At 43.7% G+C, this 26,886-nt stretch overlaps 1 pseudogene; it reads left to right on the forward strand.

Annotated features, from left to right (window-relative positions):
- The window catches only part of LOC136377153 (F-box-like/WD repeat-containing protein TBL1X), a 98,686-nt pseudogene that overhangs the window by 65,210 nt on the left and 6,590 nt on the right, over positions 1-26,886 (forward strand).

Genomic DNA, 26,886 nt, shown 5'->3' on the forward strand with positions numbered 1-26,886 from the left:
CTCTTTTCTGAGGGCACTGCACACAGCTCTGCTGTGCGGCAACTTTATAGCAAGTGCTCTTGGTTAAAGTTACTGATGATGTCAGAAGTTAGCAGAATGGAGCAGCAGCATATGTGTAGGGCACATAGTGTGGCTGCATTGCAATGTTTTTTGTGCACCACAAGAGGCTGCCATAGGCATCATTGATCAGAAATCCATCCTTCGGTCCCGCAGGCTGTGTTAGGCAATGACAGTCTCAGGATCCCTTGTAAAGATATTCATATTTACATAATTGCTTGATTCTACACCTTCACATCAGCCGGTAAAAAAAAAAAAAAAAAAATTTGTTTCTGTGTGTGCCTCTATGTGTTGGTTTGCCATAATACTGTAATATGTACTGTAATATGGCCTATAGCAGAGTGAACTTGATGTGTAAGAAAGAGGTCAGGGTGGCTGAGGGACACGAGACGATGCTAAATTTCTCAGCCAGGTTCCTTAGTGGAAGGAGTAGGGGTGCTGGCTACTTCCACAGAGGGTAGTCACATGCTCCAGAAGAGAATTTAAAGACCCTCATGCCTTGTGGCTTCCAACTCTGCATTCTTCACATGCAGCCACCAGGGTGTTTGCAAATGAAGAAATGATTCTGACACCTTTTCCAAAAGACTCTCACCTGTTCTTAGAGATGTATTCTAAAAATGATTATGCAGTCTTTCAAGATGTCTCTTAGCAGAAAGAATACTTGCATCTTTTCTATTGATAACCGACTCCCTCCACACTCTGTGAACCATGTGACATCATCTGTGAAAATACAACTTGGTAGTGTCTTAGTTTGATAAGAAGATGGTTTGCCTGTCTTTAGGGACCTCCTGGAGTTGAAGGCAGGTGGCCAGGCAACCACAAAAATTCACTGTTATATCATTCCTAAATGAGACCTTTATGAAGTTTGTGAGACACCTGCCAGAACATTGATACCATCACAACACTTTCTCTCTTCCCTTCCAGTTCTGATGTCAGCACAATTAAAGTCCATATCGACATTGGGACATTAAGCTTGAATGAGATTAAATCTATTGCAAAAATTCAAGGAGACTTGTGAGAGGGCTTTGGTATGGCCCTGACCCACTATTTTTCAACTATATTTTTTATTCTTTAGAGTCGTGCTTGCCTTTCCATCTCCACTATGTTGGGATGGGGCGTCGCACATGGTCACTATTATAATCATGATACAGTGTCTCCCTGAGGGTCTTTTCAGTGATTAGAGAAACGGCCCAATAGCGTACTCTTGGAAATGCAATTATTCCTTCTATATCAATAATTTTTAACCAGTATGCCACAGGAATTTTTGAAACATGCTATACTAAAGTTTTTAGTAAGGGACACTGAAGCTTATTTTTTTAGATAGTCAAATAAAAAAGGGTGACAACACCAAACACAACAATAGCCATCTGGGGAGAATAAAAAATATATACCTGCGTCGGCCTAGCGTGCGGAGGACCCGGGTTCGATTCCCGGCCAGGGCACACAGGAGAAGCGCCCATTTGCTTCTCCACCCCTCCGCCGCGCTTTCCCTCTCTGTCTCTCTCTTCCCCTCCCGCAGCCAAGGCTCCATTGGAGCAAAAGATGGCCCGGGCGCTGGGAATGGCTCCTTGGCCTCTGCCCCAGGCGCTAGAGTGGCTCTGGTCGCAACATGGTGACGCCCAGGATGGGCAGAGCATCGCCCCCTGGTGGGCAGAGCGTCGCCCCTGGTGGGCGTGCCGGGTGGATCCCGGTCGGGCACATGCGGGAGTCTGTCTGACTGTCTCTCCCTGTTTCCAGCTTCAGAAAAATGAAAAAAAAAAAATATATATATATATATATATATATATATATATATACCTTTTTTTTTTTTGGAAAGATCACTGTCTTGCAACTCATCTTGTCATTCCAAAATATTCTTCACTACACGAAGAGGGTGGGTGAACGTTGCTCTGAGCTCCCCTCACCAGCTACCCTGGTGGACAAGGTAACGGGTTGTGGGCTCAGCGTGTTAGTATCTGGTTACCAAACTCTCGGGCATGAACTCTTTTTCTCAGATTTTCAAATGCAGTTTGGAAAGGGATTAGAATAATTTTCTAAGGGCCGGAAAAACCACATTAAATTTAGGGCACAACGTGAAGATCACAGCACTAGTCTTTACATGGAAGTACACATGCGGGCTGACTGGGTTCTCATTTTAAATGTCCCCAAGCAACGTGGAAAAACCAAAGAGGGCTCTCTCTCTCTCTCTCTCTCTCTCCAGGACGTACACACACACACACACACACACACACACACACACACACACACACACACAACAGATATAAATTTTTTTTCCAACTGATGAAAAGGTGAAGACCCACCAGTGATGTGAGCATAAATCAAGTTCCAGAAATTCCTGAGACTGTCACAGCTCAAAACAGCGTGAAGGCCAAAGGCTGAATATCAGTTAAAGTTGTCCTTCTGCTCCCTCCTGTGGTGCAATAGGAACATTGCAGCACTGTGTTTGTACTAAAGTCTGAATTCCTAATGAAAGCTACTCTTTTTCGCCCTCTCGTGGTGCCCCATGGACATTGCAGCACTGCTGCTTCGTGTGCTCTGCTCACGTGCTGCTCCTCCAACTTTGCTGCCTTCTGGTATCATTGGTATCTTTACGAGGAACATTTCCTCTAAAATTTGTCACATTGCACAGGTGTCTGCTTTGTCTACTAAAAATAACATTCTGCAGCCTTGGCCAGAAGGTTGGGTTGGTTACAATGTCATCTCATGGCACAGAGGTTGCTGGTTCTATCCCTGGTCAAGGCACATACAGGAACAGTTATATGTTCCAGTCCCACTTTTTCACTACCCTTTCTTGTCTTTATAAAATCAATATTTAAGATATATTTTAAAATATATTATCCTACTTTGCTTCAGACATTTGGCAGGTCTGCAATTCAAATGCATAGTACTGTATTTCTGTCTACACACACACTCAAACACACGCACATACACACACACACTCACAAAAAATTATTTTGACAACTGAAGGGATGGTGGAGTTCTAGGCAGTGATATGAGCATGAATCAATTTCCCGGATTCCTGAGATTATCACTGCTCCACGCAACATGGGGACTAAAGGCTGAATTTCTATAAAAGCTGCCCTACTGCACCCTCCAGTGTTACAATGAGAACATTGCAGCACCCCTTGGGCACCAAAAGCTGAATTCTATCTAATGGTAGCTGCTCGTTTCACCATCCTGTGAGCAACATCAGCTTTTTGTGCACTACTAGCTTGAGACTTCTTCACTTGTCTGCCTTCTGGCATAATCAGTACATTTTCTGGTGAGCATTTCCTGTAAAAGCTGTCACATGACAGAGCTATCTTTAGTGTCTGCTGAAAATACTATCCTGCTTTGCTGCTGACACCTGACTTAACTGCAAGTCCAGTGTGTATTACAGTACTTCTCTGTGCATATATACATATATATATCTCAAATGATAAAATGGTTGGGGCACTGGCCGGTTGGCTCAGTGGTAGAGCATCGGCCTGGCGTGCAGAAGTCCCGGGTTCGATTCCTGGCCAGGGCACACAGGAGAAGCGTCCATCTGCTTCTCCACCCCTCCCCCTCTCCTTCCTCTCTGTCTCTCTCATCCCTTCCCGCAGCCGAGGCTCCATTGGAGTAAAGATGGCCCGGGCACTGGGGATGGCTCCTTGGCTTCTGCCCCAGGTGCTAGAGTGGCTCTGGTCGCAACAGAGCGACACCCCGGAAGGGCAGAGCATCACCCCCTGGTGGGCAGAGCGTCGCCCCCTGGTGGGCGTGCCAGGTGGATCCCGGTCGGGCGCATGCGGGAGTCTGTCTGACTGTCTCTCCCCGTTTCTAGCTTCAGAAAAATACAAATAAAATAAAATAAAATGGTTGGGATCCAGGCAGCGATATGAACATGTATCAATTTTAAAGATTCCTTAAACTGTACCTGCTCAACACAACATGAGAGCTAAATGCTGAAATTCCTATCAAAGCTGCTCTACTGTGCTCTCTTCTGGTGCAATGGGAACATTGCAACACCCCATCAGGACCAAAGACTAAATACTTCTTAATGGTAGCTGCTTTTTCTGCCATATTGTGGTGCTTGAGCAACACTGCAGCACAGCAGATCCCAGAACCCTGCTAACCTGAGGGCTGTATGCTTGGTTGTCTTTACACATCAATAACCTTACCCGAGAGCAAAAATTTATGGAAAGACTAATTCAGACAAAAGTCAAGCTCAGGAGGGAGATTAATTACAACTTTATTAACTATGCAAAGGACTAGGACCAGGTATTACATTACAGTGTCTACATAAGTTGCTGAGCATTTGTGTACAACAGGGAGTTTTGATCATTTGACACTTCTGGCATGCAAACTAATTATTAAAATTCAGAAAAACTTTGATGTTAAAAAATAAGTATAGTTTTAATTAATTCACACGAGATGACTATTGTTGTGTTGGCTCTTCTCATTTTTTACTTTGACGATCTAAGAGAAAATAGGTCATTGTCACTCACTAAATAAATATTACATGTTTTAAAAAATGTTTGTGGGGAGAGGTGCCCATCTGCTTCTCCACCCCTCCCCCTTTCCTTCCTCTCTGTCTCTCTCTTCCCCTCCCTCAGCCAAGGCTCCATTGGAGCAAAGATGGCCCCGGCGCTGGGGATGGCTCCTTGGCCTCTGCCCCAGGTGCTGGAGTGGCTCTGGTCGCGACAAGGTGACGCCCCAGAGGGGAAGAGCATCCCCCCTGGTGGGCAGAGCGTTGCCCCCTGGCGGGCGTGCCGGGTGGATCCCGGTCGGGCGCATGCGGGAGTCTGTCTGACTGTCTCTCCCCGTTTCCAGCTTCGGAAAAAAAAATGTTTGTGGCACACTGTTTGAATATCAGCGGTCTAGAAGGAATACCTGAATTCCCAAGAGCACGCTAATGGGCCACTTTTCTAATCACAGAAATTATACTCACTCAGAAAGATGCTGTAACATGCTAATGAGTGTGAGATTGTGGAGTGCTACATCAGCAGAGAGGAGGTGGAAAGGCAAGAAAACACATCTAAATAATGAGAAATATAGAGTCAGGAGCTATGGGTCATGACTGTGACAAAAACCTTTCACAGGTCTTCTTGGAATTTTGGTACAGAGTCAACCTCATTCAGGTGGTGGGACACATTCTTAATATGTATTTAGATTGTGCTGGCATGGGAACCTGGTGAGAAAAAGAGAAAATGTTGAGATGGTGTTAACGTACTGGCAGGTGTCTCACAAGCTTCAGGAAGGTCACATTTAGGTACAGTATCACCGTGAATTTTTGCTGTTGCCTGGCCTCCTGTATTGAACTTGAGGATTTTCTTAAAGGAGAGTGACAACACCCTGTCTAGTTAAGACACTTCCAAGTTGTTGTTTCTCAGATGATGTCACATGATTTCCAGAGGCTGTGGGAAGCAGATTATGAGTAGAATTAAAGTGAAAGCTCTTTCTGCCAAGATACACCCTGAAGAGTGGAGTATTCATTCTAAGAACACGTGTTTCTTTAGAATCTGTGTGAACTCTTTGAAACAGGTGTCAGAATTGTTCCTTCATTTGCGAACACTTTGCTGGTTGCCAGACTCTAGGCTGCGTGTGAAGAATGGAGAGACAGAAACCAGAGGTACAGTGACCATTGCAAACATGCCAATAGCAAGTGACTGCCCTCTGCGGATATAGCCAGCACCTCAGTTTTTTTCACTAGGGGGCCTGGTTGACAACTGAAGCCTCCTCTCGCATCGCCTGGCCACTCCAGCCTCATTCTGTTTTACACCTCAAGCTCACCTGCCACAGGCCATTGTATGTCTCTGTTAATCCAGATTATTCTAATGGCGCTGTGCTACACTTCTGACAGTTCTCAATTCAAATGTGATCTCATCCTGGCGAAGGCACCCAGGACACCATAACTGAAACCACTTTTCTGCACATTCCTGACTGTTTTTCTTCATAGCCTCCTCAGGACGTGGCATAGAACATAACTACTTGTTTTTTCTCTGTATCTCAGCAGAATGGAGAGTCTCAGTGTGTGTCTCACGGGACACCTAGCACATGGAAGATGCTCAAGAACATGTGTATTTGGTAAGTACAGCCTGGTGTGTGGTCTCTCATCCACTGGACACAGCCTGAAAAAATAACCGTGGGGCATGGAGACTGATGACTATAAAAAAAAAGAAGAAATGATCCTGGCTGGTTAGCACAGTTAGAGAGTCACTGGATAGCAACAAGGCTGTGGGTTTTTCAAAGGCCAAGGCACAGAGTGTATAGGAAAAGAAATTGTGGAAAAAACAGAGTATTGTGGTAAAGATAAGGATAACAGATGCTTTGTGAAATGGTGGGTACTTAGTGTACTGTGGGAATAAAAGAAGTGTGGTGAAGATAGGAGATCATGGGCGAGAATGGAGAATTGTGGACCAGGAGGGGCATAGGGGTTGTGGGATAGAGAAAATTGTGGGTCAGTACAAAGAATGGTGGGCTAAACATTGAATTGGGGGAGAGAAAAGACATTATGGGGGGACCGGGGCAGACCCCTCAGTTCCATCTACAATAATATAAATACGACATGACATTCATGACTCTTCCTACAACACCTTCAGTGCCTCACATACTGTGTCCCCCAACAACACCCCTTTATGTGCCATAACCCACATTGTATACAAATGAGACTCATCTCCTCGGTCACCCCTGCTTTTTGGCTACCACAGGAAAGAGTTTTTGTCTTCAAAGCCTCTCCAACCATTTGTGGCTTCGCCTACCACTCAGCCTGTATCTGCTCTTCTTCCACAAAGCAATATGTCAAAGCTGCCCTACAGCACCCCCCCTTATTTGCAATAGGAACTTTGCAGTGCTGTGCAGTACCAAAGGCTAAATTTGTGATCAAAGTTGCACTTGGTTCAGTCTATCTGTGTACCTAGCTGGTCCCTGCTTCTCCACTCAGCTACTTGCTGACTTTATTGATAACAATATCTGAGAGCATTTTTCTAAAAGTTGTCACATAGCACAGATGTCTTTAGTGTCTGCAAAAAATATCCTGCTTTGTCTAGCTGACTGGTCTGCAACAAAAGTGCATATTACAGTATAATGGCCAATACACACACATAGACACACAGACACAATTTTTATTTTACTAACTGATAGGAAGGGGGAGACCTAAGCAGATAGGTGAGCATGAATCCTGTTCCAAGGGATCCTCGGACTATCACTACCTAACACAGCGTCAGGGACCTAATACTGAATTTCGAATCAAAGCTGCATTATGGCAGCCCCTTCTGTTACACAAAAAACATTGCAGTGCAGTGCAGCCACTCCATGTTTACAGCTCACCTGCTGCTGCTTCTTTCTGCTACCTCTGACATCATCAGCAATTTCAAATGAGAGCATTTACTGTGAAAGCTGCAACACAACAGATCTGTGTGCAGTGCCCTCAGAAAATAGCATTCTGCACCCTGGCCTTAAGGGGCAGTTGGTTAGAGCTTCATCCCAATGCACAGACATTTCTGGGTCAATCCTTGGTCAGGGCACAAGTACCTGTCTCACTTTCCCTGTCCACCTTTCTGTATTTTTATTTTTTATTTATTTATTTATTTATTTTGTATTTTTTCTGAAGCTGAAAACGGGGAGAGACAGTCAGACAGACTCCCGCATGCGTCCGACTGGGATCCACCCGGCACGCCCACCAGGGGTGACGCTCTGCCCACCAGGGGGTGATGCTCTGCCCCTCCGGGGCATCGCTCTGCCGTGACCAGAGCCACTCTAGCGCCTGGGGCAGAGGCCAAGGAGCCATCGCCAGCGCCTGGGCCATCTTTGCTCCAATGGAGCCTTGGCTGCGGGAGGGGAAGAGAGAGACAGAGAGGAAGGGGTGGGGGTGGGGGTGGAGAAGCAAATGGGTGCTTCTCCTATGTGCCCTGGCCGGGAATCAAACCCGGGTACCCCGCATGCCAGGCCAACGCTCTACTGCTGAGCTAACCGGCCAGGGCCCTTTCTGTATTTTTAAATTAGTTTTATAAAAAAAATCTTTTTAAATAAAATTATATCTTGCTTCTCTACAGACACATGACTGGCCTGCATAACCAGTGATTATTACAGTACTTATGCCTACAAATACACATTCACGCATACAAACACACACACAAATACACACACACAAACACATAATTTTTATTTGCCAGCTGATGGGAAGGTGGACACCTAGGCACAAATGACAGTCAAATTAGTTCACAGGATTGCTGACAGTGTCATTGCTCAACACAGCAAAGGCACTAAATGCTAAATTCCCAACAAACCTGCCCCTCTGGCCCTTATTGGTACAATGGGAACACTGCAGTGCCTTTTGGGACCAAAGGCTGGATTCATTCTAATGGTAAGTGCTTCTTACGACATCTCTTGGTGCAGAACAGCAGGTTCCTGTGTCCTGCTCACATGCCCCTGCCCATTTAGCTGCCTTTGGGCATCAACAGTAATTTTACTGAGGAACATTTGCTATAAAAGCCATCATATGACAGAACTGTCTTCAGTGTCCACCAAAAACTATATCCCTTTTTTCTGCAGACACCTGACAACCTGCAACTCCAGTGCATTATGCAATATTTCTGCCTACAAATATATATTCTATTTTCTCCAGATGTTGGAAAGGTTGATATCCGGGCAGTGATATGAGCATGAATAAATTTCAAGGAGACCTTAGTCTGTCAAGTCTCAACACAGCAGGAAACTAACGACTGAATTCCCAATAAACTGCACCTTCAGAGGCCTCTGTGGTGCAACAGGAACATTGCAGTGCCGGATAAGGACCAACACCTGAATTCTTACAAATGTCAGCTTCTTGCTGTGCTGTCTCCTGGTGAATAAACAACATTGCAGCACAGCAGCTCCCCAGGCCCTGTGTGCTTACTCCTTCTCTGTTTGGATGACTTATGGCCCCAATAACTTTACCGGAGAGCAAAAATTTGCAGAAACTGTTATTCAGACAGCATCCAAACCAGACTGGGAGATTAGTTATAACAACTTTTATTAACATTACAAAGAATTAGGACTTGCCATTAAATTGCAACATCTACAAATGTTGCTGTGCATTTGACTAGAACAGCGATTTTCACCCTTTTGACTCTCATGGCACAAAAACTAATTATTAAAATTATGCAGAACACAGGTTCTCACAAAAATAATAGTGTAATTTCTATTTATTCACACCAAATGGCTATTGTTGTCTTGGCTATTCTATTCTCATTTTATTAGTTTGACTCTCTAAGACAGGGGTCGGGGACCTATGGCTCCTGAGCCAGATGTAGCACTTTTGATGGCTGCATCTGGCTCTCAGACAAATTTTTAATAAAAAAATAATGTCAAATATATAAAACATTCTCATGTATTACAATCCATTCATTTCCTACCACTCATGTTCATGGTTGCAGGTGGCTGGAGCCAATCACAAGTGTCCTCTGGGACAACACCAAATTTTTATTGGATAATGCGTAACATACACGGGTCGTTGTGAGGTCAGGAAGTAAACTTCCCTCCTTTTAATCAAGTAGTCAGCTAGCTAATTGCAGAAACCCTTTTGACAAAGAAGATGGCTAAAAGAAAAAAAGATAAGGAGTATCGTCCTTTTTAGTAGAAATGGACAGAGAAATTCGCCTTTGTGGAGAGAGCAGGTTCTGCAGTGTGTCTAATATGCAATGATAAAATTGCATCGAGGAAACGGTCAAATATAAAGCAGCACATAGACACATGCCATACTACATTTGCATCAAAATATCCAGCGGGGGACAGCAGGAAGAAAGTATGTCAAGAGCTACTGAGCAGAGTGCAAGCTAGTCAGCAGCAACTCCATGTTTGGACCCAACAAGGTGACTGGAATTCGGTTAGCTTTGCTGGTGCTGTAGCAATTGTGAGAAATGGGAAGCCATTCACAGATGGAGAGTATGCCAAAACATTCATGCTTGATGTTGCCAATGAAGTTTTTGACGACTTTTTGGATAAAGACAAGATAATCAAATGAATAAAAGACATGCCCCTGTTAGCAAGAACTGTTCACGATAGTACCATCATGATGGCAAATCAAATCGAGGCAACACAAGTGAAAGACATAAATGCAGCACCATTCTTTTCTCTCGCTTTGGATGAGTCAACGGATGTAAGCCATTTATCCCAGTTCAGCGTGATTGCAAGGTATGCTGTTGGTGACACACTATGTGAGAAAAGTCTTACCGTTTTGTTTATGAAAGAGACAACAAGAGGATAGGTTTTATTCAAGTCTTTCACTGAGTTCGCTAAAGAAAAAAAATCTACTGACGAGTAAACTTATTTTGGTGTGTACTGATGGTGCTCCGTGCATGGTGAGGAAAACAGAGGATTCATTGCGCTTCTTTGTGAACATGAAAAGAGATCTATCCTAAGTTTTTACTGCATCCTACATCAGGAGGCACTTTGTGCTCAGATGTGTGGTGAGCAGCTTGGTGAGGTGATGTCGCTGGTCATTTGGGTGGTCAATTTTATTGTTGCCCGAGCTTTAAATCACTAGTATAAAACACTGCTGGATGAAGTTGGGAATAATTATCCTGGTCTGCTTCTGCACAGCAATGTGCGTTGGTTGTCAGGAGGGAAGGTGCTCAGCCGTTTCCTGGCTTGTCTGAGCGAAATCTGAACTTTTCTTGAAATGAAAAATGTCGAGCATCCTGAGTTAGCTAACTCTGAGTGGCTCCTGAAATTCTACTATCTCGTGGACATGACTGTAAATCTGAACCAGCTCAATGTGAAAATGCAGGGCGTTGGAAATACAGTCTTATCCCTCCAACAAGCAGTGTTTGCATTTGAAAACAAGCTGGAACTCTTCATCGCCAACATTGAAACAGGTCGTTTACTACACTTTGAAAAACTGGGAGAGTTTAAAGATGCATGCATAGCAAGTGACCCTGCTCAACATCTTGATCTCCAGCAGGTAGTGGGCTTCACATCTAATCTCCTGCAGTCATTCAAAGTGTGCTTTGGAGAATTTCATGAGCGCTCTCGTCTTTTTAAGTGCATCACCCATCCACATGACTGTGCAGTGGACAGCACCGACCTGAGTTACATCCCCAGTGTCTCTGTCAGAGATTTTTGAGCTACAAGCTGCTGACCTGAAGGCCTCAGATATGAGGGTGAATAAGTTCAAGTCACTGAATGAAGATTTGGAAAGACTTGCATGACAGCAGCAGAGTTGGTGAGCAAACACAAGTGGGGAGAAATGAAAAAACTTCAACCCGCGGACCATCTGATTGTCAAAACTTGGAATGCACTTCCCATCACATACCACACACTGCAGCATGTGAGTATTGCTGTACTGACAATGTTTGACTCTATGTATGCATGTGAGCAGTCTTTCTCATATCTAAAGAACGTTTAGACCAAGCTATGATCATGTTTAATGGATGGAAGTCTCAACACCTGTATAAAGCTTAACCTCACTATGTATCAACCAGGCTACAAAGCCATCAGCAAAACCATGCAGCACCAGAAGTCACATTAATGGTAAGAAGTACTTTATTCATTATTGGTTAGCAGCAGCATAACAATGTTATTAAAAATAATTCAGAGACTTATTGTACTTTAAAGATGTTGGTCTTACATAAAATGCACACATTTACTTGTATTTAGTGTTAAACATATTGTATGGCTCTCACAGAATTAAATTTTAAAATATGTGACATTCATGGCTTTCTCAGCCAAAAAGTTTCCCGACCCCTGCTCTAAAAGAAAAGAGGTCAGTAATCTCCATTAAATAGTCAGGTACGGCATGCTTTAAAAATTTTATCAAGCACAGTGTCTGAAAATCACTGGTGTAGAAGGAATTTGTCCATTCCCAAGAGTAAGCTCATAGGCCATTTCTGTTACAACAGAAAGGACCCTCAGGGAGACGCTGTACCATGATGGTGAGACTGAGCCTGTGGGACGCTCCATCCTGACAGAGTAGAGATGGGAAGGCAAGAACACGATTCTAAAGCAGGAGAAATGTAGAGTTCGAGTAGATGGGTCAGGAAATGGCCACAGCCCTTCACTGGTCTCCCTGGATTTTTGGAAAAGATTCATCCTCATTCAGGCTGTAGAACCTTTTTAACATATGGATTTGGATTATGCTGGCATCCAAACCTAACAAAAAAGAGATAATGAGTTGTGGTGGTGTCAATGTATTGGCAGGTTTCTCAGAAGTCTCAGAAGGGTCGCATTTAAGAACGAAGTTAGAGTGAATTTTTAGTTGCCTGGCCACCTGCATTCAAGTCCAGGAGGTCCCCAAAAAGGAAAAGATCACCACTGTTCAAACTAAGACTAAATGAAGTTGCCTTTTCACAGATAATGCCACATGATTTCCAGCAGGTCAGGAGAATGGATTATCAATAAAATAAAAGCAAATTTTGTCAACTACTAAAAACAGGTTGGTCATCAAAAATAGGAGCAGAGTTACTGGCAGCTGGTGGGTGATGGGTGGTGACCAAGTTTGCTGCTCATCACAGCAGGGCAAATGACACGTCAGCACAAAGAATCATGTAGCTCAGCCATGGCTGAGTGGTTTGGTTGGGTAAAGTATTGTCCCATTGTGCCAAGGCTGTGGGTTCAATCCCCAGTCAGGGCATGCGCAAGAAGTAACCAATGCATGCATAAATAACTCGAACAACAATTTAATGTTTCACTTTCCCTCGTTTAAAAAAAGAAATAAAAAAGTTTTTAAAATTCACTCACCTCTAAATTTCCATAGTGGTGACATGAGACTCTGCTGTGACGGCAGCGACAGTAGGTGGGGGGGATGTTGAACAGGGAACCAAGCCCACCGATACCCAGCTTCGTGCCTGGTGAGGAAACAGGGACAGCCCCGACATTCTGGAGACACAAACTCGCCGGCTTCACCACTCTAACTCTCTCAGCCTCCATAAACCTAACAGACCACCAGTGGGCTCCCATTAACATTTAGCTTCCAACGACCCCAATCTCAAGGATCACTTTGCCGTGACATTCCAAATATGCAACTCAGAGAAAACGTCACAGTGACTGTGGTCAGATGGGTGACTTTCAAACCCTTTCTCATGCAGAGAAATAGATTTTTGAGATGACTAAAACTTGCAAGGAATCCTCAAATAAACAAAAGACAGTGGTCCCATGGCACCCTTCATGATATATAATTATGATACGGGTTGTATTAAAAGAAAAAACTGTTATTGTAACTACTAGGGCTGCTTGAGTCAATATGAAATTCTAAAAACAAATGGTGGAGGTCTCCAAGAAGTCTGTATCACTTACATATTTAGGTTTTTAGCTTTTTGATTTATTGCAGCATATCAAAACATTTCATTTTAAATGGCTAAGGAGCTGAAATCTAATGATAGATTATCTTGCCATCTCACAATAGTCTTCACTACACAAAGAGGGTGAAAGTACGTTATTCTGAGTTCCCAAAATGAAGTACCAAGGTCAGACAAGATAACAGGTTGGTGGGCCTGAGGTTAGTTTGTATTTGATTACACTTGGGCATGTTCACTTTTTCTGATTTTGGTGTGCTCTTTGGAATGAAATTTGAATCATTTCCTAGGTGCCTGAAGGATCAGTTTAAGTTTTATAGGGCACTATGTGAAGAGCACCAGCACTGGTCTTTTATTTTTATTTTTATTTTACAGAGACAGAGAGAGTCAGAGACAGGGACAGAGAGAGATGAGAAGCATCAATCATTAGTTTTTTGTTGCAACACCTTAGTTGTTCATTGATTGGTTTCTCATATGTGCCTTGACTGTGGGCCTTCAGCAGACTGAGTAACCCCTTGCTGGAGCCAGCAACCTTGGGTTCAAGCTGGTGAGCTTTTTGCTCAAACCAGATGAGTCCGCACTCAAGTTGGCGACCTCGGGGTCTCGAACCTGAGTCCTCCACATCCCAGTCTGACACTCTATCCACTGCGCCATCACCTGGTCAGGCCACAGCAATGGTCTTTAAATGATAACATATTGGAAGATCCCATGCAAGTTGACTGGGTTCTCATCTTAATTTCTCCAATGTGAACTGGATAAACCAAAGTGTGAGCACACACATGTGCACACACATATACACCTACACACAAGCATATTTTTTAATCAAATGATGTAAAGGTGAGTACAGAGGCAGTGATGTGAGCATAACTCAGGGGTTCCTGAGACTGTCACAGCTCAAAACACCATGAGAAACAAAGGCTGAATTCCAGTTATATCTCTTCTTATGCACCCTCCGGTGGTATGATAGGAAGAATGCAGCACCCTGTAGGAAGCAAAGGCTGAATCCCTAAATGAAAATTACACTTTAGCGCCCTCTCATGGTGCACCAAGAACATTGCAGCACATTGCCCCTGTGCCCTGCTCACCTGCTGTTTCTCCAACTTTGCTGCCTTCTGGCCTCATCAGTAACTTTATGGACAGCATTTGTTGTGAAAAGTGTCACATGACATAGCTGTCCACAGTATCTTCAAAAAAATAGCATTCTTCAGCCCTGGCTGGGTGGCTTAATTGTTTTGAGCTTCATTCCAAGGCACAGAGTTTGCTGGTTGTATCTCTGGTTAGGCACATTCAGAAACAAGTAAGTTTATGTTCCTATCTCACTTTCTCTCTCCCCTTTCCTGTATTTCTAAAATCAATTTTTAAAGAAAATAACATTCTTCTTTGCTTCAGACACATGGCTGGAGTAAAACTCGAGTGTTTCTTAAAGCATTTCTGCCAAATACACACACACAGTTACACAGACATATATATCTTTTATTTTACCAGCTGATGGGAAGTAATGTGAGCATAAATAAGGCTTAAAGAGACTGTTGATGCTGAAGACAGCATGGGGGCTAGAGACTAAATTTCTATCAAAGCTGCGCTTCTTCGCCCTCTTGTGGTGCAATGAAAACATTGCAGCGCCACATCAGGACCAAAAACTGAATTCTTCCTAATGATAGCTGCTTGCTGTGGCATCTCCTGGTGCATGAGAAATTGCAGCAGAGCAGCTGCCTGTGCCCTGCTCGTCGCCTGCCTCTCCATTTGGCTATCTTCTGGCATCAATAACTTTACCCGAGAGCAAAAATTAGCACTAAAGTGTTGTTCAGATTTAATCGAAGCCACACTAGGAGATTGGTTAAAACAACTTTAAGTTTACAAAAGATTTCGTACAAGAAACAAGCAAAGCATGCATAAATAAGCGGAACAACAAATTAATGTAGCAAGATAGGAGCTCATTGGCCGGAAAGAGAGAGAGAAAACTGGAGAGAGCATGGCTTGCCATTCTCAAAAGGCCTTTGGTTATGTCCTCGCAGAGTAAGGGCAGAGTAGTTGTGGGAAGACACCTAGAAGGGGTCCCTGTGCAGTCGAGCGTCACGTAAAGAGCGGTTACTTTGCTCTCTGAGAAATAAACAAACTGCAAGTTTTATATATTCTTGTTAATCTGGCAATAGGAATGGAGAAGTGTGGACTGCGGAGGAGGAGGGAGAAAAAACTAGGCCCATGGGGAGAAGCCATCTCCCTCCTCACAGGAGGGAACATCCCCTCCTGGTGAGCATTCTGGGAACTATTTTTAGGTTAGGACTCAGTGTGCTGTTGGGCCAGTTTTATAGCTGTGGGTTCTTTTTTCAATTTTGGTTTATAACAGGCTCTTTCAGTACACTCTGTCCACTCCTCCACCCATGCCTTTGGCTTTGTTCTCTGCCATTCTCTGGAGAAGTTGCTCAGGACCTCTGTAGACCTTTACACCATCCTTGGCATCATTGTCCGAGTCTCTTTTATGTATTTCATGCTTTCTCCACTGTGACCCGGCACAAGGCTGTACCCCTGCCTTCCCTGTATGGGATCACGACTCCTCCGACAAGACTGATACTTTGCCTGCGTGCTCACCCTCCAACATGTGCCTCTGATTTTGGTCAAATAGTCCAGAAGACCTGGTGTCATGCCATTTTCTCTCTGTATGGGGACTAATGTGGTCGTTTAAGGTTACACAGTTCAGAACAGATGGGAAGGAGAAAACCCAGTGAGGAAAAAACATGTAACGTGTGTGGGTTTGAGTTTATGGCTGGTCTCTCCACTCAGGTCTCCTAGGACCCCACGGCAGAGCCGACTGTGTCCTGGGCCACTATCTGGTCTCAGCCCCGTCAACTTCAGCCTCAGGTTACAAAAAGGGGAAGGAGAAATTAAAAATAGCGAGCAAAAGGAGTGCGCAGTGTGGTGTGCTTCCCCCTGCAGGTCCGGAGACTCCACGGCTCAAATATGGAACCTCAGTGAGAACAGCAACGGGGCCTCCAACCAGCTCGTGCTGCGGCACAGTATCCGGGAAGGGAGACACGCGTCCCCAGTAACAAAGGCGTGACCTCGCTGGCCTAGAAGAGCAGGCCGCCTCCCTGACTGTCAACAGTGGAACGCAGGGACTGCCATGAGGGGCCCTGGGGTGGCTCGCGTCGTGGGGGCTCTGTTTCCGAGCAGTCAAGGAGTTGTGTCAGCAGGGTTACATACGCGTACACGTGTGACACGGCCCTCTTTCTAACTTCTTTTGATTTTTTTTTCTCTAAGAGTGTTGCTGCCTGTTTCATCATTTCCTTACAAACTCTTCTTTTCTCCATGCAAACACATTGTGCAAAGCTCAGAGAAGTCTCCCTAGCCTCATCTAACTTTTCCTGTGGTACTTCTTTTTTTAAGTAAGAGCAGGGGAGAAAATGAGACAGACTCCCACATATGCCCCAACTGAAACCCATGCGGCTACCCGTCTGAAGCGGATGTTCAAATCACCTGAACTATTTTTAGTGCCTGAGACTGACACTCAGACCAACCAAGCTATCCTCAGCATCCAGGGCCACACTCTAATCAGTCAAGCAACTGCCTGCCAGAGGGGAAGAGAGAGGAAGAAGGGGGAGGGAGGGGAAAAGAAACAGATGGTTGCTTCTCCTGTGTGCCTTGACCTGGGATCAAACCCAGGATGTCCATACACCAGGCCAACACTCCATCTACTGAACCAACCAGCAAGGGCCTACCCCTACCTTTTAATTTAAAAGGCATGTACAAAAACTACAAGGAGTTTCCAGGACACAAACAAGAAAGCTTCCATGGGTTTGTTCCAAAGTTGAATTTGTATGTTCATTGAAACAGGTACATTTATGTATTAAATGCAACTTAAATGGTTGTATTAACATAGTACTTATTTTTATTTTTCTGTGCCTATGAATAATACTTATACCTTTTCAAACCTACAGAACCTATCTGTTTAGTAACCCAGGGACTGCCTGTAGTCAAATGGGGTTTGATAAGTTTTATGTTGTTGTTGCTTTTTGTTTGTTTGTTTTAATTCAGTGAAAATAGAGAAGGCAGAGACAGACTCCCACATGCGTCCCCAACCAGGATCCACAGCGCAAGCCCCCTAGGGTGTGATGCTCTGCCCATTAAGCTATTTGCTTCCATAGAATGGCGACCAAGCTCTTCTTAGTGCCTGAGGTGGAGGCAATGAAGCCATCCTCAATGGCCAGAGCCAATTCCCTCTAATTGAGATATGGCTGTGGGAGGGGAAGAGAGAGAGAGGAGTAAAGGAGGAGGGGTAGAGAAGTATCAATAGATGGGTTTTTCTCTTGTTTGCAATGACCAGGAATCGAACCCAGGACTTCCACATGCTAGGCTCATGCTCTATTACTGATACAAATGGCCAGGGATGGAGTTGATAAGTCTTAACAGGAAAACCATTATTGGTGCAAGAATATTTTAGCCCTGTGGTAAGAGTTTTTCTGTGGTGGGTCAGAAGCTTCCTCTACTAAGCTGTGTCTCTTGGCTGTCTCCTTTTAGCCCACAGAGAGATGGGACTTTGTTGGCAATGGGGTGGTATGATGGTTTTGCAAGAATATGGACAAAAGATGGTAAGCCCATCCTCCTTTTTGTTGGGGTCCAACAAGAGGGGCTCTGGTGCAGGATCGTCACTATGGCTTTGAAGTTGACATGTTTACTATTGTTGTTTGACTTACTCACCAGGTAACCTGGTCAGCCCCTTGGGCCAGCACAAAGGCCCTGCTTCTGCCCCAAAGGGGGACCATTATTTGAGTTCTGGTATAGACAAAGTCAGTTTTGGCTTAAATGGCATCTGTAATCTCTAGACAAGGGTTTCTTTGAAATCTAAGGCTTTTTTTCCCATAAGTAGCCAAGACCACCCGTGTCGTGCTTACCAGTTTTCCTCGCTGTTATGTGCCCTTACCGTTTGTTTATAGCAGATCAACTTTTGAATGTGTCACACTGCTCTATGGACCCGTGTGTAAAACTCCCACCATTTTTTTGGGAGAGTTCTTTCTGTCCTCGCCTCCTGTTGTCTCAAGGCCTGTTTTTATATTTGCTTCTCATTTTCTACCTAAACCTAATCTGACTACCAGACACTGAGATGTGTTGTCAGGGAACATGCACGTTTCTAATTGTGCACTGTCTGCCTTCACTGGTCAACCACAAAAAAATATGTAGGGAGGAATTGGTGTTTACAGGGAAATTGGCAGTGACCTTCTTCAGTGAGTGCTTGAACCCAAGAGGTGAAAGTATTACATATTTCAGATTCTTACCAGATTGTCTACAACTTAATGTTTTACGTTGTCTGGGCTATATAATTCAATGTAAACATCAATAAAACTATACAATTACTGATGCATAACATAAAATTGCACCAGAATTTTGAATTTGTATATTCTTTCCAGTGCCAGGTATGTGTGCTTTTTTTTGTTTTGTAATTCAGAAACAGTAATTCAGAGTCTGTTATGAAATGTCCTGTCCAGTCAGTTTTAATAAGTAAGTAAATGTAAAAGTGTTTGATCCAGGGTCTGGATGCTTGGTTCAGTAATAGAATATTGGCCCAGCATGTAGATTTCCCAGGTTCAATCCCAGGTCAGGACACACAGAAGAAGCACCCATCTGCTTCTCCATCATTTCCCCTCTTCTTTCTCTCTGCCTCTCTCTTCCTGTTTCATAGCAAAGGCTTCATTGGAGCAGTGTTGTCCAATTGCAGACAACAGCTCCATGGCCTCTGCTTCAGGCACTAAAATGACTCTGGTTGCAATGGAGCAATGGCCCAGTTGCGCAGAGCATTGCCCCTAGTGGGCATGCTGGGTAGATCCAGTTCAAGCACATGCAGAAGTCTCCCTCTCCACCTCCTCGCTTCTCACTTAAAAAAAATACAAATAAATGTGTTTGATCCACCAAACAAATTAATTAAAGACGTTGGTCGGTCTACAACTGACTTGGAATGCAGAGAACCAGGTATTGCGGTTTCATAACTCACAGCCCTGACACTTTTCTTTGAAAATTTGTATGGGCAGCACTGCTCATAACCAGTTCTTCTTTAATCAGGAGCATTATTGACATCATCCAGGCAGTATACAGATTCCCAGAATGTGGACAGTTCTGGTTCATTGAGATGTTAGTTCCAGGGGTATTCCCTGGGCTGCCTACGGACACTTTCTCTGTCTCCCCAACATTCGTAGGTTCAGAAGATCTCAAGATTTACTTTGTCTTCCAAAAGGGAAAGGTCATTTTTCCTTTATTTATGGACCAGTCTGGGGGGGGCTTGTCACCCCAGCATAACATGTGTGCTACACCCTACAAGGCTTCAGGGAAAGGGCTTATAATCCACAGGCACTGGAAGATCACAGATCACGTGTCTCTTCTGTGTGGAGAAAGCATATATCCTGTAATTTAGATGTTTGTGACATAGACCTTTGTCTTCTCCCTGGGTCAGGAAGGTCCAGGTTTTATTTGTTTTTTCACGTCTTTCAGAACAAGAGTCTATATCTCACTGGGAACAGTTGTTCTCATAGTGTTACTACATAAGGTTCTCAATTATGTTTTGCTTTGTTCTAAAGCAGCTGAGCTCTGTGCACAGCTAGTACATGAAAATATTCCCCTTCTCTTCCTGCCTCACAGCTACAGCTCCAGCACTGGATGTGGACTGGCAGAACAACACTCCCTTTGTCTTTTGTTGCTCAGACATGTGCATTCATGTCTGCAGACTCAGCTGTGACCGCTCCATCAATACCTTCCAAAAACACACAGTAAGTACTATACAGCCCTTTACTTCTACTTGGGAGAAAACACAGACCATGTGATGAGCCAGATGTTTGATTTCAGAGGAAATTCTTAATGAATCTATTAGACAAGCATATGAGGACATAAAGAACAGGATACTCATAATGAGTAAGCAGAAGGGAGAAGTCTGTATAAAAAGAAAAACTATATATTTTTGTTAATTTTTAAATTTATTGTTTTGAGTGGGATTCAAGTGTCCCACTCAATATCACACCCTAACCCCACCCAACAACATGCCACCATCTCACCCCGATTGCCCAATGCCCCTGAATTCCCCCCCACTCTCCTCTGGGATGTGCTGTCCTGTTACCTGTATCTACCTGTTATGTATATTAGTTTCACTAATCCCCTCTCTGATAGAAAATTATATTCTTTAAAAAATAGTCAATGGAAATTGAGTACAGACAGGTATCATGTACAAAATGATGATCTTAATGGAAATAACAAATAAGAAAATTTAAATAGATGGGTTTAACAGCAGATTGCAGAAGACAGGAAACAGAAATATCCAGTTTTCCTAAATTTGGTAAAAAAAAACCCATCAAAATTCAGTCCAGAACGTTCAGGCACCAGCTGACTTCTCATCACATTTTGTGGTTGACACTGGAGGCTTTTTGTAGCCTTCCTGGAGCAGATCCCTGCACTGTGCAAGAGCCCCTAGGACTTTTATATTAATGGCCATGCCTTTGTATAAGTGGAAAAGGCAGAGTAAGAAAAGGAGAAAGAGGGATGGGTTTGGGGTGGTGTGCATCTCTACCCCTGTAACTGCAGGTTCACTCATCCGAGATGGCTATGCACTCTTTTTCCCTTCTGGACCACTGAGGTACACACTCTCAGGCCTTTATTTTTTTTTCAAAATCTTTTTGCTCTCTTTCAGGATGATGTCAACCCCATCAAGTGAGATCCTTTTAAAATGTTTCTATCATCCTGCTCGGATGACATGACATTAAAGGTAGTGTGGTCTGGAAGCATGGGCTGCTTGATCTTGGACAACACCTGTGGTCTTGCATTCACAGGAGCTTTTACTGAAAATTTTGTAACTGACACTCTTCCTTACATTATAAAATCTCTCCATTGCTACTTTATGTCTTATTGTCACCAATTAACTTCTGTTGATCATTAGAGGATTATGCTGAGACCCTTCCATCCCCTTTGGTTTTCCCACTGTTACCCCCCAAATTTTTTCCACTGCTCTAACTAGGCATGACCTGAGAGTTGTTGAACTTTCTTGGAGCTGCAGACCTAACTTCAACTGATGGAATGACTGATGTTGAACTGTTTTCAGCTAGAGAAACATCATGGCTTACGTTCTTTCCATGTGTTCTCTAGATCAGGAATATGAAGCAGAACACATGTGTTCATAATTTTCAAGTCCAGAGAAAAAAGATATACATTATAAAGTGGAGTCTGACTGACTCAGCCACCAGCAACCCAGACTCCAACATCATGCTAGCAAGGTAAAGGAGTGATGGCACAGGGTCCTGTACCCTGGACTGCTCAAAGCAGCTTTGCTCACTGTGGCTTTAAAAGTTATCTGACAGTAATATTTTCTGTCCCATTTTGTAAATGCTATGGCCAGTAAACATTACTTGCATCAAAGTGAACAGAAATGTGACCAGTAAGCATTATTTGTATGAAAGTGAACAGAACATTGTGATTGTCAACATGCTTCCAAATTATACAAACGGGAGATCACCTTGAAAGGGCACAATGAGATAGAGCTATCAAGTGACACCCACTCAAGGTAAAGATCCTCTTAACACCAGGCCAGTTGGGGGCTGGGTTGTGTGCCCAAGCACCTGGCACTTTGCTCTGTGAAGGGTTTTATTATGACAGAAAAGGAAACAGATTTCAGCGTAGGCTTTGAGCTTGGTTTACTGTATTCAATGCAGAGGTGCAGGTGGTAAGAATTCTGAGGGGCAGTAGTGGTTGCCCAAGTCTTAGCCAGTTCTGTCTGAACCATTTACATAGTGACCCTCTGAGGCTACAGTCTGGGAAAGGGTGGTTAAAAGTGGTCACAGGGGTCTCCCCAAACAACATCATTTAGGGTGCAGTCAACAGAACTGTTACGTCCCTGTGCTTAGAGGACTCCATTCAGAATACAACATTCCACTCTCTTTTGTATCAATAAGGACGTTTACAATAATTAGCTGATGTGATTCAGAGGCTGTATGGTGCTACTTAGAGGTCAGAAATCCGTGATGAAATGAAGTGTGGGGTGGGTATTTAGTGGAGAAGGAAGAATTAAAGGGAGGGGGAATGTCTTACTATAAGGAAGCAGCAGTAGGATTATTTCATGTCACTGAAGAGAAAGAATAGTGGGAGAGGTGACAGGTGGCACAGTTCTGTCAGTGAGGGGGACCCAGCCCTCGTCTCTGTGATACAGCAGTGGCCGGGCAGTCACCCCAGCAGCAAAGACCCTTGTTGTTGAAAGCTCCTGATCTGAGGCCATTCCTTAGCAAACACTGGAAGGAAGGAACTCGTCCGTCAGCTTAGAGGCTGAACACTGAGACCACAAAAGACCCACACGAATGATGATGATAATGAACATATCAGAATCATATTTTGATGGCTTGCAAGGTTGCTTTTGTCTCACCTGATACCCAGTATAAACATTAACTGTCCTGTTAGTCAGAAAGTGGTGTAGCAGTGCCTCAGGAGTCCCTGTGGAGAGAAAGAGTGACCAGTAGCAGCTTTGTAGTGTGTAGTGTTCTTTCTTTCAAAATTGAGCAGACCTGAAACTTGAAAGTCTCAGGAGTGTGAGTGCTTATTTTCATATGATTCTTTTTTATATCCATTGAGTTAAAACTTTTATTCTCTGCATTTGACATGTTTTCCAATTTTGCAGTTGGAAATGATCAGTGTTGTGTTTTGAATTGTGGGACCATTTTAAGGAATGTTGTAAATGTCCTACAGGAGTATTTACCATCCATAGGTATAGAAAATGCAGGAATAGATGAACCTTGCCTAGTTCAGTTTTCCCAATAACAGCATGAAGAAAAAAGAGAGTAACCTCTGTCTCAAATAATCACCACTGTAGACCGCCTTTTGCCCAGCCCTGAGTGCTAACCATATTGGGGAACTAGAAGGAAGCATGGTGCTTTCATTGTGCAGTCTTCTCATGTCCCTTCTAGCCCTTCATTCAATTCCATGGTCCAGCTCTGAGAGGCGGAGCGCGGTGTGTGCACGCACACGCTCACAAAGCACCAGGAGCCCATCTACAGCATATCTTTCACCCCAATGGAAAGTTCCTGGCGGATGACGTCAGAGTAATGGCGGGGTAGGAAGCGATTCTGATAAATCTCCCCCAAAACTCAACAAGATCTTCAACCAGAAACAGAAAAACCTATACTTGGAGCCTCCAGATGCTTCGCAATACACCCAAAGGTATGGTCGAGTGAAAAATTGGCTAAATATATAACCAAACCCCGAAGGAAATAGGGAGTAAGAAATGCTCCGCCTTCCTCACTAACCTAAACAGGGCGGCTTTCTCTGGTAACTGTGAATATAGAAACTGAGGCGGGCAAAGGGGGTGATAGATTCAGGCCACGGCACAAACGGCTGAACCAGGCTGTGGCACGGAGATCCAAGCCGAGGAAAAACTGATCCTGTGGCAACCCGGGCAATACAAGCTAACACTCGCGCCAAACCCAAACAAAGAAAGACAAGCGGGGCAGCCATTTTACCCGGTCTCCTGGTTGGTGCGCAGTTAGTGGGCGAGAGATTTCTTCCTAGGCCCCGAGAGTGGGTGCCCGTGTTGCCCCACGGAGAGGCAGGGTCAGAGGCCTTTCTGTGGGCCGAGGGCAGAGTCTCTGGGCAGCCCCAGCGCTCTGGGAAAGCCATGCACGGGAGGGAGTGAGAACTAATTCCAACGGTGGAAATTTTCCGTGCTGCTGGGGGTTTCACTCAGAGGGAAACGCGGCCGGCCTCATATCCGGGTTTGCGCGCGCAGATAGTGAATGAGAGATTCCTCTGAGTGCCTCGGCAGTGCGCGCCCGTGTTATCGCACAGAGGGGCAGAGTCAGGGGCCTTTGTGTGGGCCAAAGCAGAATCTCGGGCCGCCCCAGCGCCTTGCAAAAGCCACACACGGGGACGGAGCGAGACTCAATTCCAACGCTGCAACTTTTCCCTGCGGTTGGGGGTTTCACTCAGAGCGTGAGACTGCTGGCCGGATATCCTGGTCTGCGCGTGCAGCCAGTGAGTGAGAGTTTCCTCCAAGCGCCCCGGAAGTGGGCGCCCGCCTGTGTTACCGGACAGAGTGGCAGACAGAACCAGAGGTCTTTGAGTGGGTGGAAAGCCCGCCTGATTATGCTAGCAGCTCTGACTGACTGAGCCTTACCCAGAGCCCTGTGCTGAGTGGAAATAGAGTGGGGAGTTGCCAGCTCTTTGAGCCTCTTACTATCCAGGCAGAGGCAGCAGCAACCCCATAGCTGGATTATCAGGCTACTAATTGAGGAAGGAAAGACTAGGAGAAAGGCTCCAGGAACACGGACTCTCTCACTGTTGGAGCCTATAAATGCTAATAGCCTCGACTGCCAACGAGACTAAAGCACAATACATGACATTGCCATAGAGACTTATCAACTGCAAACCTCTACCTGAGCATGCCAAAGGGGCAGAACCCGGGGTACAGAGTCGCCGACCAGGAAGAGGGAGAGAAAAGAAAAAGCAAGAAGATAACCTCTCAAAATCAAGAATAATCTTCAGACTTTATAACCTATCCCATTTTATTATATTTGTTCGTTTGTTTCTCTTATCTTCATTCTTGATACTTTTTTTCCTCCTCCAATTTGGCCGATTAACTCTCTGCCGGTCTTACTCTCTCCTCTCCTTGAACTACACTACCCATAAGTGTTACATCTCCCATTATCTTTTCTCTTCTCTTCCTTTCTCTCTATGAGGGTTGCACTCCAAAACCCTTAACTCTCTCTCTCTCTCTCTCCTTTCTTTTTTCTTCTATTAGTGGTTCCCTCTTTTTTTCTCTCTCTCTCTTTCTTTTCTCCCTCTATATTAGTTTCTTCCTTTCTCCTTTACATCTCCTCTCATTCAAACCTCAATAACAAACAAATTATCTTATCTGGGACTCAAACTTATGTTTGTGGAATTTTGGGGGGGTTTTACTTCACCTTTTTAACTCACTAGCAGTGCTCCCATCCCTGGCTCTCCATTTTATCTAGTTCTTGTTCCACTAAATACAATAGTAATTTTTTAATTTGTCTCCCCATTTTTCCATTTTCCTCTTATTCCTCTCATCATAACTCTTAGACAACCAACACCTAAAAGCAAATCATTTTATTCTTGACCCAAATTTTTTCCTTATTTGCTTTTTGTGGGTCCATACGCTCTTTTTTTTTCTTTTTTTTTTTCTTTTTGCCCCTTTATTACTTTTCCCCAATTCAGGCCCTCCATCACAGGCATTGTTTGTTATAATTCACAGTTCACCACAAGATTTTCTCAAGAAAGAGGGGAGAGGAGAGGAGAGGAAAAAAGGAGGGGGGGAATAATTTCCTTTTTTAAAAAATTTTTATTTTATTTTATTGTTCTTTATTTCATTATTAATTTTTTTAAAAAAAAACAACTATTTTCGATTTTTTATTTTTTTATTATTTTTTTAAACTTTTTATTCTGTATTAAATCTCATTAATACTATCAACAAAACCATCCTCAGATGCCATTAAGGAAGAGAAAATCGAATATCATGGATACAAAAAAAAGAGAGGTAACACAGCTAGATGAGGAAAAATCTATGGAGAAAAAATTTAATATATTGGAAACCTTGGAGCTAAATGACAGAGAATTCAAGATAGAAATCCTAAAAATCCTCCGAGATATACAAGAAAACACAGAAAGACAATTTAGGGAGCTCAGAAAACAACTCAATGAACACAAAGAATATATGTCCAAGGAAATTGAAACTATAAAAACAAATCAAACAGAGATGAAAAACTCAATTCACGAGCTGAAAAACGAAGTAACAAGCTTAGCTAATAGAACAGGTCAGATAGAAGAGAGGATTAGTGAAATAGAAGACAAGCAACTTGAGGCACAACAGAGAGAAGAAGAAAGAGACTCAAAAATTAAAAAAAATGAGATAGCCCTACAAGAATTATCTGACTCCATTAAAAAGAATAACATAAGAATAATAGGTATAACAGAGGGAGAAGAGAGAGAAAATGGAATGGAGAACATACTCAAACAAATAATAGATGAGAACTTCCTAAGCCTGTGGAAAGAACTAAAGCCTCAAGTTCAAGAAGCAAACAGAACTCTGAGTTTTCTTAACCCCAAAAAACCTACTCCAAGGCATATCATAATGAAATTGACACAAACCAACAGCAAAGAAAAAATTCTCAAGGCAGCCAGGGAAAAGAAGAATACAACATATAAAGGAAGGCCCATTAGATTATCATCAGATTTCTCAGCAGAAACTCTACAAGCTAGAAGAGAGTGGACCCCAATATTTAAAGTCCTGAAAGAGAGGAACTTTCAGCCACGAATACTATACCCATCAAAGCTATCCTTCAAATATGAAGGAGAAATAAAAACATTCACAGATACAGAAAAGATGAGGGAATTTATCATCAGAAAACCCCCACTACAGGAATTCTTAAAGGGGGTTCTCCAATCAGATACAAAGAACAAAAAAAAAACAGAGCCACAAGTAAAAGCTCCAAGAAGAACACAATAAAACCAAATTTAAACTGTGACAACAACAAAAAGAAAGAAGGGGAGAAGATGGAGATTAACAGTAGCAAAGGACGATGGAGTGCAAAAGTACTCACAAAATAGTTCGCTACAATGAACAGGGTAGGGA

The sequence above is a fragment of the Saccopteryx leptura genome, chromosome 6, assembly GCF_036850995.1.
Source record: "Saccopteryx leptura isolate mSacLep1 chromosome 6, mSacLep1_pri_phased_curated, whole genome shotgun sequence".
NCBI classification, from domain to species: domain Eukaryota; kingdom Metazoa; phylum Chordata; class Mammalia; order Chiroptera; family Emballonuridae; genus Saccopteryx; species Saccopteryx leptura.